The sequence below is a fragment of the Trematomus bernacchii genome, unplaced genomic scaffold (genome assembly GCF_902827165.1).
Source record: "Trematomus bernacchii unplaced genomic scaffold, fTreBer1.1, whole genome shotgun sequence".
Classification (NCBI taxonomy): Eukaryota; Metazoa; Chordata; class Actinopteri; order Perciformes; family Nototheniidae; genus Trematomus; species Trematomus bernacchii.
The window spans coordinates 6,264,418-6,277,776 of record NW_022987839.1 but is presented as its reverse complement, the minus strand read 5'-3'; positions in this window follow the sequence as shown (position 1 = coordinate 6,277,776).

Genomic DNA, 13,359 nt, shown 5'->3' with positions numbered 1-13,359 from the left:
TCCTCCTATAAATCCATCCGCGACATTATTAGACACTCAGAACAAGTGGTGGTTATGAAGAGCGTGAGAGTCAACAGTTGGAGGAAATGGCATTGCATACTGTAGGTCAAACAAACATCCAGACTTTATAAAGATATATAGTTTGTGTTACTTACTACATATTTATGTGACACTGTTTGTTACAAACTTGGATTCACAAGGGAAAAAGGACTCTCATGCACGACCCGGGAGCCAGAGGTAAAGTATAAGCAATATACTTTATTTTGCAAAAAAAGGATATACAAAAAGAAAACGACACTCTTTGCGAGGTGACAAAAATAAAGAGCTTCAATAAGGCACAACAAAAAACGCTCACAACGTGAGGAACAAAACTTACAAAAGGTTTTCAGGAGCATGGATCAGGCATGTTACAAGATAAGCAAATGCTGATGAGCAGAGTTCTGGCATGAGGACAGGACAAGACGAACTGATAACAAACAGAGGGAAACTGGGGAATATAAACAGGAGATAACTGGGAACAGGTGAAAACAATCAGGGGCGGGGCTGGTGCTGACGAGCGCGGGAGAAACACACTAGGGAAAAGAGTCAAGGAACCTGAAATGAGACGTAACAAGTGAGTGACAAAACAAATCAGGAAGTGAAAGACAATACAAGAATGACCAATAACAACATGAAACATGACTGACTTTAGCACTTTTGACGGTGCACAGCACTGTTTTGTTCACTATGTACACCAACCAGAAGATGTTTGCTCTCACTGTTTGTAATAATTAGCTTCACTGCTCAATCTGAAAGCTGTAGAGCAAGGAGGACGATCCACGTCCAGAGATAAAAGTCACACACTCACTGGCAGCCTCACTCAGTGTGTGCAGGTTGTTCTGCCTAAACAAATGCAGCTTTCAGTCTTTGTTATAAGAGTTACAGCCTCCCAGTACTTATCCGATCTGCTCAGTCTATTGAAATCACAGCCAAAAAAACGCACCTCTTTGCACCATACTAGTTGAGCATGACATTTTGATATTTGTATGTGTTTTTATATGTCTCGAGTTATAGTGCTTTTTATCTTGTTTTTAATTATTGTTTTATTATTTTACTCCTATTGTGTTATTATGTATGTGTTCCCTGTACAGCGCTTGGGTCAACCGAGGTTGTTTTAAATGTGCTATATTAATAAATAAAGATTGAGATTGGGATTGAGTTACCATCTGACAAACACGGCCAAAAACAAGCTTCTCTTGCAATTACAGTCACGTCATTGGCACTTTTCTGAAAAGTTCATTTATTTTCAGCACTAAAAAGACGGGGCGCTCGGAAAAAGCACGCCGAGTGTCTAACCTTGTTTGCTAAGCTGTCTCTGGATTTAGTTCTCAACCTTTAAACCCACCTGCAGTTCTCTGAGAAGAGGAAATTAACTTTGAAAGTGTTTCTGTTTCGTAATCAGTAGCACCACAGTCTAAATGACTTTACTCTCACTTTACCAAATGAACCTCACTAAATGAGCAAAAGCAGTTTACTCCTTACAGTTAAATAAACATGCCTTTTTAAGAAGGGAAAGCAGCTTACTCTGATATGATGAGAGTGATATCTGGACAACACATAATTATGATTGCATCGTTCATCTGTAGACGGAGCATCTCCCTGATTTTCAAACACATCTGTGTGATACATTACAATTTGGCAATATTCATAATGAGAAAGAGCTGAATATTTTAACAAACAGATGTCTGAGGAAACCAATTGACTGCAGATGTGTTAGATATTCGGTTTAAGTTGGATAATCATTGATAAGAAACTGAATTTTTTTCGTTGGTCTGAATCCTTTAGTGTCATCTTTAATATTCTGTATGTCATTAATCATATCAGAATCTTCCCTGAGTATTGAGGAGGACATTTGTACATGTAATCTTTATTCTTTTCTTTATTTACAGTGTCAAGTTGTGTTCGATTGAGCACATATTGTTTAGGATTTGACTATAAAGGGATAAATGACTCATCAGTTTATAGTTATTATAGATAATGGAGTAAACTGAAGCTTTTCAAATTGAATTATTTAATTTATTTAAACAAAGGTTTCTTGATGTTTATGTGGGCCATCTATGAGTTGAAGAAAATGTATGAGAATGAAGTTAATAATTCATAAAAAAGTTGAAGATCTAATGTGTGATAGCTGTTTATTTTGATGACAGATATACAACAAATATTCAAATTAGGCATAAAAAAAGTAAATAATCGCTTTGCTGTGGCTAACGTGTTTTTAATTGTCTACTTAAGGCAAGAACTCTTCAAAAGACTTAACTAAATAAAAAGGAAATTAGTTGTGTGATGTGTCCTCGGCCATTGAGAGAAAGCCAAAAAAGAAATGGGCTCAAATGTGTGTTTTCCTTGCTCTGTGTTCCCGCAGCAGCTGCAGGCTGTGTGAGGCCGGCCAGTTGGCTGAAACAGAAAAGACTCTCAGAGTTTCAGAGGTCAAGCTGCTGGCAGCCAGAAAAGAGGTGCAGAAATCAAACATTTTCAAAGAGAAATCAACTCTTCCACGTGCTGTATTTCCATTTTTAGGAGGTCCACTGTAACTGTATGTGGAGGAAAAGGTTGTGAAGTAGCAGTGCTGTAGATAGGATCTGAAGAAATATGTTTTTGTTTGGTTGAGATCAGTCCAGCAGTAGGCCTCCCTCTAGGCTGCCAATATAAAGGGCTGACATCCTGAACTGCTTTTCAAACTACCCTCTGTTCCATTAGCCTCCTCCTGCTCTCACTTCATGGGTCGTGAATCCGTTACCTCCGCACTCAGGAACATAACACAATAGAAACACAGAAAAAGCTGATTGAAGTTTATATTGTTGTAAGAAACAAAATAACTGCGACAAATCAGTCTGGAGTTTGTGTCTGAAGACTGAGAGAATCTGACAGCTTTCATACTCTTATCTAAAGGACAGTTGGAAGAATCAATGGTTACATAGGATTCTCATGTGACAAATAACCCAATTCAATAACATTTAGCCTTCATTAGGAGACACACTAATATGGAAATCCAGACATTCACGGTGTGCAATTTTGATAAAATTGTGTAAAAAGTTCCCACTTTTTTCCCACAAAACACATGATAAAACACTATTAAATCACTTTATGCCCAGGATGAATTGTGTCCTGTTTGTGTGCTGGTTTGCTTTCTAACCCTGTGATTCCTCCACACTTTCTAAACTGTTGTAACACACAGAAGTGTTGAAGTCACACTGGCTTTTATGTCCTTTGCAGAGAAACATTAACAGTCAGGGGAGCTCTTAAAACACACATTGGATTGCCAGAGTGGTTTTCACACCACCTTAAATGCAGCAGGTGCAAAGTGATACTAACTACAGGCTGCCAAACATACAGTGACATGTTAGAGCTCCCAGGGAGAGAAGGAACAGTGGGAGGCTGACAGTCAGAGGGGAGGATGATGGCACACAGGTTTTAAGGCAATCTAAGTGGAGTCTGACAGGCACTCAATCACGATGTTAGCCGTTATGGCCGGACACAAAGCACTGTTCCTGCATTATTTGAGATATACAAGAAGAAATATTTCAAGAGTGTCTTTAAGTATAAATATGTTGTTTTATTTTTTTTAATTAATTAGCTCTTGCTACACTCAGTTGTTTTGTTTTTTTGGAACAAAGTCTTCAACACTAAAATGTTCATTTAAAAATATTTTAATACTTAAAGGTGGGGTAGGTCATTTTGGAGAAACCAGCTCGAGTGTGCTAGAATTTGAAAATACACAACCGGAAACAATCTGCCACTTCCTCACAGAGCCCCTCCTCCAACACACACGAACGCGCAGATGACCAATGAGGGCACGAGATAAGTTTGTGCACAGATGGAAGGCTGACAGGCAGGTAGGCCATCCAGTTATTTTAGCCGGGCCGGCTCAAATGATTGGTCGTGCTTTTTACAGCACTACGGCTTCCACAGATGCCATTTTTTGATGGATTTTTTGTCAAAGCACTTAAGATATTCATTGCTATCGGGATGTTAAGAGCATTCCATGGAATATAACAAAAAGTGTATCTCGAGCCGGTTTCTCAAACTTACCTACCCCACCTTTAACTAAAAGTAGCAAATCAAAATTGTAATATTTGTTTTTTAAAGAGGACATAATATTATGCTCATTTTCAGGCTATTTCTCTTATGTAGTGTCTCTACTGGGACATGTCTCCATGCTTTAATGTTCACAAAGCTCTTTATTTTTCTCATACTGCCTGTGCTGCAGCACCTCTTTTCACCCTCTGTCTGAAACCAGAGCCCAGTCTGCTGTGATTGGTTAGCTGGCCGGCTCTGTTGTGATTGCTCAACTGCTTGAAGATTGTCCCGCCCCTTAGCCTGTCACGTACAATGTGTTGGAACGCTAGCCAATAGAAGTTGTACGTAGTGATGTCACTATGTTACGGAATTAAACAAAGGAGTCCAATGGTGGGCGTTTTCAGTGTGTTTGAAGGAAACTCCCTCTGGAGGGAACTTTGGGATTTTACCCTTTGCAGACCATTTACATGCACAAAAACCTATATCACACACGACCCAAAATCATAACAGGGCCTATTTAAATCTTTCTTTTTCTGTTTGCATACAAGAAAAGTGATATATGTTGGTGAAAATTACCAAATCTCTGGGTGCGTCTGAGTTATGTTATGTTATGTTATAAATATGAATGTTTCTGTCAGGGTTTTTTACACACCTGGTTCAATAACGGCCTGAGGGTGTTTTTATAATCCTGGATTTATGAAACCAAGCCAGAAGAGAAATGAGATCTGAATGGCATTAAAAGTGAACTTATTCTTTAAACTCTGATGTCAGAGAAACACAGAGAGCAGCTGCACTGATCCTAGCTGTTCGCGCGTTCACACCAGCAGACGGCAGCTTTCACATCCACACGAGTAAAGACTATTCACCACAATCTCATCAAAGGAAGATCTCACAATGTAATCCTCACACCATCGAGAACGAGAACAAACCAAACAGAAATAACTCTCTTTGATTATGACATTTAACGGTGTAATTAGGAACGTTTCAAAGAAGATATCGCTAATCCATCTTATTTCAATATTTAGCAGAGGAAATTAGTTTTCCACTACTTTACTTTTTTCATTTTTCTCAGAAACCCTCACTGTGCTTTCTCTAAACTCCCTTTTTAATTACCATGAGCCAAATGTTTCTAATGCATCAGTGTTTAATTTTGTCTTTGAAGTGCTTTCATGAGAAATGATTAAGGATTAGGATCTCACATGTCATGTTACTAGCATAAAGGGGGATTTCATGCATTTTTTTTATAGGTACCTACACTGCAACACGCAATATTTGAAAATATAATTTAGAATTGAAATTGTGAAGCAACGTAATCAAATCATTGCTTAGTACCAGTTATTTGTACATTGTTTGCACCTGAACTCCGCTTTTTTTTATCCATTTATGACCTCATTTTAGGACTAGAGGGAAATAGGCTTTCATTAAACCTGGAAATAGCATTTCAACCTTCATTAACGGTGTAACAGGGAGGAAATTCATCAGACCCAAAATCATCCGTTGTTGGAGAGCAGCAGCTCGACTGGTGAGGAAATGATCATCATGCAGATCATAATTACTACTGTGACTATTGGCTGGATGCGAGTCCAACCTTCAGTCCAGAGAGAGACAGTGGAATGGTTATTACTAATGACACATGCGTTTAATTTGGATTAACTTGGATGTTTTTTTATCTCATTTGATGTTATTGAAGGTAGATGGGTTTGGTTGTTACTGGGCCAGAAGAAAAATATGAAATTCGGAATAGAAGACGAAGAAATTCGGAATATGAGGTGAAGAGCTTTTCTCCAAATTGCTCAATTACCCAGAGTATTGGCAGCTAAACATGGTGTGCAGACGGCAGGATGAACAGTCAGAGTCACTCAGAGGAAGATGAAATTATTCTGGAGGAAAACCCTTCCTGACAAGAATCTGATCATTAGTTGACACTGGCAGACAAAGAGGCAGCCATCTACACACACACACACACACACACACACCACACACACACACACACACACACACCACACACACACACACACACACACACACACACACACACATTCCATGTATACATCACTTCAGGGGACATTACATTGACTTACATGCATTTCCTGGAGACTTATCCTAACCTTAACCATAACCAACACATGCCTAACCCTAACCCTTACCCTTAACGTTACCCTTACCCTAACCTTAACCAAGTCTGCACCCTAAAATTAATGATTCCCCTCATGGGGACCTCCATTATGTCCCCATAAGGGTGGCGAGTCCCCACACGTGACTGTGTAAACAGATTTAGGTCCCCACAAGAATAGTAATGCTAGGCCACACACACAGACACACACACACACACACACACACACACACACACACACACACACACACACACACACACACACACACACACACACACACACACACACACACACACACACACACAGTCAGACTCATGTCAAACGTTATACAAAATAAAGTAAATTATAGTGCTGGAAATTATTGTAGTAGACTGAGCTCTTTCGCCTCTGTGTGTGGAGGGTTGCCTGTTTCCGATATATGTACAATATTTCATTTGTACATCATTTAAACATCCTTTAGACAAAAAATAGATAGTCAGTTTTTCGTGATGGAGCTGACGATAAGGGCAGAGAAAGGTACTTTGAGACAAAAGTAAACTGCACAACCAGGCATTTTGCATTACTCTCAAAGGACTATTTATAACTTGAATTTATTCAGACCGCCTTTTTTAGGAAAAACGTCTGAATAAAGCATGAAATATTCTCGCTTCTAGAGGTGAATCTGATTTAAATTGAAAAGCTTCAGAAATGGAAATGTTCTTGCTTTCTTTGTAAAAGTTTTGCTTCAGATCTCAGATGAGATTTGTTCACGCAATGTCAGACAGCAGCAAAAAATATACATGAAAATAGTGTGATTCATCTGAGCTGTGTTTGGTTTATCTCCCTGACACACTCACAGCCTCAGAAGTGGAACGACTTTAAGATAAGAGACATCAGAGCTGCTTAAGCTTCTCAAATATATAAAGGATTTACAATAACTGTTTATCTCAGATCAGACGTGGTGACAGAGACTCCGGTAAATACCTTTTGGTTGAAATGTCATGTTGATCTTAAGGCTTATCTCTGTTTGATTTCTTCCCTTTTATCGTGGCGTTAAAGGAAATGGTATACTGAATTGAGTCTTAAACGAGACAAAGTGTGTGTCTGCAAACAAAACAGAAAGTCCAACAGCTCCTTCTTCCTCATCGTCACTATTTAGGTATATTATAAGTTTTTTGTGTGTGTTTTGGACCAGAGAATAAACTTTGACTTAATCGGGGTTTGTGTTGAGTAGCTCTCTCTTTCAGAATGATTAAAGATTCAAACAAACATCTTGTTTATTGACAGATGCTCTGAAACTGAGGCAAGGTAATCCAACACTTCACAGAATAAAAACATGTTTCTCAATGTTAGGATGAAACCTTACCAAACACAAAGACACCATTTGACTTAAGTGGAAGTTCCATTAAAGTGGACCTATCATGCTATATTTTAATAATATAGTGTAGGACCATACCTATATAAGGCATATTTATACTTTTTTTTTTTCAAAATACCAAACAGATCATGCATTTTAGCCATGCCTCATTTTGCTCAATTTGACATTTTTTAGCTCTGTTTTTGCAAGGGCAGATTCAGTGAGAACAGCACCATCTACTGGCCTGGCATATGTACTACAGCGTCTCCAGCGCTTTCGAACGGCAATGGCCGTAGCTGTCTCCTCCTGATTGGTGGAGTTGGCCCAATAGCCGTAGCGCCACCGTCCTGACGTCAGGACAGTGTTCAAATCTGGATCAGTTTTTATCAGATCCGTTGCAGCCCCTTTTTTAGAGATTTGGGTATGGAGGAAAATAGAGAGGGTTGTGTTTTCTGACACTTGGTGAGTTCCCTGGAACACCGGGGACACATATTCATGTATAAAAGACGTACAAAAGTGCATTTTGCATGATAGGACCCCTTTAAATGAAATGAAGATGTGTTCATCACTGTAAGGCTGCAGCTGGTAAAGGTTGAACTAACTATAATTACTCTATATTCTAGTGGGAAACTTACCATGCAACATATTTCTCATTTATCTTCATCATAGATATTACATATTCATTTCTGTGTTCAATCTAAAAAAATAAAACTAAAGACATCAAATAAAAAAAACACAGTACTCGTGTCTTGTATTGGAGTAGAAGTATAGGATAACGTGTAAATGCTCCAGTAAGTACAAGTACCTTAAAATGTGCTGCATCATTTATTATAATGTAAAATGTGTTTGCCCTTTCTTATTGTGTTTGTTGTGTAGTATTAAAGTCCAGTACGACCTGAACACTCTGGAGGTTTCCCTCGTTAGTATTTTAGCTATTTGTATTAACTCAAACTGATTAATGTTGTGAAAATTAAAACCAGAAGTTATACTGCCTGGTTTGTTAGCTGGCTGGCTCTGTTGTGATTGGTCAACCACTTAGAGATGTCCCGCCTCTTAGCCTATCACGTACAATGTGTTGGAGCTCTAGCCGATAGAAGCGCGAGAGTTACATAGTGATGTCACTGGAAGTAAACAAAGAAGTCCAATGGAGGTGTGTCAGTCGAACACAGGGATGTTAGCCTTTGCAGACCATTTACATGCACTAAAACCTAAATAACACACAACAGGAAAGGGCTAATAGAACCTCTTTAACATAACTGCTCTGTGCTCTCAAAGCATTGTCAACATGCGGTTATAAACAATCCTAAGAGAGTATGTTTTAGTTGGCTAGCTTCGCACTGTAGCCCTGCCTTATGTGAAACAGAGCGACTTGTCTTGACGTTGGTATGATGTCATTGTTCTCCTGACTGATGAACTGGCTCTCAGTGTTTATGGCTGCGGGCAGTGAGGGCGTTTTGGTGCATGACATCAGCCCTGAGTTTCGCCGCAGGAGCGAATAAACGACTGAGCGGGTAAGCAGCTGTTTGACTGACTGATTTTCTGGGTTTGTGTCCAGCTGGGGATCCCTGCGGAGTGTTATGGAGCGTGATATTAGACCCTGAGCTTCACAATGGGGGGCTTCAGAGTGCTAACAACCTCTCAGCATCTCTGACCGTCAGCTGTGACTGACAGCTGCTCTCATCTGGAACAAAACTCTGCTGAAAGAGAGAAATGGTGAGGAGAATAAACCCACTATTAGGAGAGGGACTGTCTACAGATTACTGAGAACACTTGATGGATTTGGACATGAACAAGAAGTGAAGCTGCTAAAGGGAAAGAGAACTGACCACAGATCAGTGGACAACATGTGAGCCATGTCTCATACTCCGTACTGTTCAAATCTGTCATTTTTCAAAGTAGTTTATCATATTCTTACTGTACTTCTTTTTTTGTTTATTGATATTTCTTGTAAACATTTCTTTAAAAAAAATGTTTTAATTGTTTTTATAATAGTTTTATATCTGTTCCTTTATTGCTCCCGACTGACCGGTCTAAGGGTTTTATATAATAGTGTGGTTGAAGTCCTTTCATAAAACACTGCAGCAATACTGTCCTATGAAAAAGGAAATTGCCCACATATACATTTGGTCAATGATTCATTTTTAATAACCTGCTTCACATACTTGGTAATCATATAATTTCCTGCTCTTCACTAACTCTTTATGCATTTAGTTCTGCCTCAGGCCACGTTCTCCATTCAAAGCTAGTTTCTCCTTCATGTCATTTCCTCCTCTGCTTCTTTCCCTCTCTGTGTCTATACTGTCCTCCTCCTGTCTGTCTCTCTCCACCTGTCTGTCTCTCACTTCTTTCTGTCTTTCAGTGTCGCTCATGTTCTCTTTCCTGTCCCCACTGACTCTTGTTTCTCCTCCTCCAATCTCCTGCTGACAGGGCGGGCTGATCTGAGCAAACTATTCCTCCTCACATGTAAACATCGATTACTGACCAGCGGGAAGAAGAGGGACAGAGAGACAGAGAGACAGAGAGACAGAGAGACAGAGAGACAGAGAGACAGAGAGATAGAGAGACAGAGAGACAGAGAGATAGAGAGACAGAGAGACAGAGAGACAGAGAGACAGAGAGATAGAGAGACAGAGACAGAGAGACAGAGAGACAGAGAGATAGAGAGACAGAGAGATAGAGAGACAGAGAGACAGAGAGACAGAGAGATAGAGAGACAGAGAGACAGAGAGATAGAGAGACAGAGAGACAGAGAGATAGAGAGACAGAGAGACAGAGAGACAGAGAGACAGAGAGACAGAGAGACAGAGAGATAGAGAGACAGAGAGACAGAGAGACAGAGAGACAGAGAGATAGAGAGACAGAGAGACAGAGAGACAGAGAGACAGAGAGACAGAGAGACAGAGAGACAGAGAGATAGAGAGACAGAGAGACAGAGACAGAGAGACAGAGAGACAGAGAGACAGAGAGACAGAGAGATAGAGAGACAGAGACAGAGAGACAGAGAGATAGAGAGACAGAGAGACAGAGAGACAGAGAGACAGAGAGACAGAGAGACAGAGACAGAGACAGAGAGACAGAGAGACAGAGAGACAGAGAGACAGAGAGATAGAGAGACAGAGAGCAGAGAGATAGAGAGACAGAGAACAGAGAGACAGAGAGACAGAGAGACAGAGAGATAGAGAGACAGAGAGACAGAGAGACAGAGAGACAGAGAGATAGAGAGACAGAGAGACAGAGAGACAGAGAGACAGAGAGAGACAGAGAGACAGAGAGACAGAGAGACAGAGAGACAGAGAGATAGAGAGACAGAGAGACAGAGAGACAGAGAGACAGAGATAGAGAGACAGAGAGACAGAGAGACAGAGAGACAGAGAGACAGAGAGACAGAGACAGAGAGATAGAGAGACAGAGAGATAGAGAGACAGAGACAGAGAGACAGAGAGATAGAGAGACAGAGAGAGACACAGAGAGACAGAGAGATAGAGAGACAGAGAGAGAGAGAGACAGAGAGAGAGAGAGACAGAGAGAGACAGAGAGAGACAGAGAGACAGAGAGACAGAGAGATAGAGAGACAGAGAGACAGAGAGACAGAGAGATAGAGAGACAGAGAGACAGAGAGACAGAGAGAGACAGAGAGACAGAGAGACAGAGAGACAGAGAGAAGTGAGATGCTACTGGGAGTTGTTGCATCCACCAACAAAACAAGCCTTGTGAAAGCTTTGACCTCAATTCCACAACAGGTGAGGACATGTCCATGCAGCACTCTGCTTCTAGAACAAAAACTCTGAGCATCATTTGTTTCCAGCAGCAGCTCACTACAGGAGAATACATCAGCTGCTGCACACGTTGGCAAGCAAGGCGACTAGAAAAAGCAAAATGTGATCAGTACAAATCACAGCTGAACCAAACACCTTTGTTACTTCAGTACACAAACAGGCACAGCTTATTGCGCATTATGTTAGGTTAGTTCCATCACATCTTCAACCGGCATTATTCATCGAATGATTTATATAATACGCTTGCTAATAAATAGTTCCCTCAATTAAAAAATTATATAGTCAAATGTTCTGTAGAGCTGCAGAGCTTCATATTACTAAAGTAATTTGATGAAATGTTACCCAATATTGATAAAAAAAGTGAATTAAAATGGTGATAGTGGAGTACTGTATCATGCAACAACAGAAATAAGAGTTGCACTTACAGTAGACAATTACTGCAAACATGACTACACAATATTGAATATTTAAAGGGGACCTATCATGAAAATGCACTTTTGTACGTCTTTTCTACATGAATATGTGTCCCCGGTGTTCCAGGGAACTCACCAAGTGTCAGAAAACACAACCCTCTCTATTTTCCTCCATACCCAAATCTCTAAAAAAGGGGCTGCAACGGATCTGATCAAAACTGATCCAGATTTGAACACTGTCCTGACGTCAGGACGGTGGCGCTACGGCTATTGGGCCAACTCCACCAATCAGTAGGAGACAGCCACGGACATTGCCGTTCGAAAGCGCTGGAGACGCTGTAGTACATATGCCAGGCCTGTAGGTGGTGCTGTTCTCACTGAATCAACCTTGCAAAAACAGAGCTAACATTTTTCAAATTGAGCAAAATGAGGCATGGCTAAAATGCATGATCTGTTTGGTATTTTGGGAAAAAAAAAGTATAAATATGCCTTATATAGGTATGGTCCTATACTATATTATTCAAATATAGCATGATAGGTCCACTTTAAATAACACAGTAACCCTTATTCTCCGCAACTAAGGTTAATTTACTGACGTATTATACATCCATCATAATCAACGCATCGTTAAACTGAACAAGATTTAATAAAGCCTTGGATAATGAAACCTTGTATGGCGGTTTCCTTGAAGAAGTACATGGTGCTCATAAAAGACCTGTACTTTTTTACCTCATGAGATTTCTGCGGACAGGATCCACACCAACACTAATGCTCAGTCCGACACCGAGTAGGTTAAGCACCTCATTTCCCACCAGCACTTTGCAACGAAAGGTCAAGCAATCATACGACAATTTGTCATTTTTATCTGTGAGCTGAAACCTTTCTCAGAGCTCAGGTCCGTCTCTGTGCCATCAAAATGTCACCAATCATCTGTCGGTTCAGGCTCGTCATGTTTGACCTGCACAGCTGTGTTTGAATTGTGACTTCCTCTGTGAGCCGAGCGTTAGGAGGAAGTGATTCGCTCTGCTGTAATGAACTGCTTCTCAGTAATTGAAGACATGCCTGTTTAGTCTACGGGCTTTTTGAATTGCTGAGTGTGGAGAATTAATGGAGAGGCTAATGACTCTCCTGAATCAGAGTGGAGCTTCAGTGGCTGCAGGTTCAAAGGTTAATGGACTATTTCGGTTTTAGGGCAAAAAGGTTGTAATATGATAACCAGAGGAGAGGCCAGATTTAAGAAGGTGTTGAACTTTCTCTTATATCCTCCATTCACGTAATCCCTCTTTCTTTGTCTCTAAAGTCGCCACCTGCAAACACAGTTAAATGTTCCTCAAAGGTGTTAAATAGCAGCTGTGATTAAGCAGGTCATTTATTCACACTCATGTATGTTCTGCCAACACTAATGAGATGCTTCATATTCTATTTCTGTCACGGTCAAATTTATTAAAACCCTGAGCCGACTAAAGAGAAGAAATCTCACACTACATCCTGAGTTTCTTTATGTAATGTATAAATACTGAAATGAAAGCTGACACTGTTGACATGCAGGAGTTCAACGTCTTAATCGTGATTAAATAAATGTGGTTTTCTGTCATTAAAAACCCATTTGGTGATCTTTAAATGAACCTCCGTCTCTTGGAGAAATACATTGTGCCAAGTTGCTG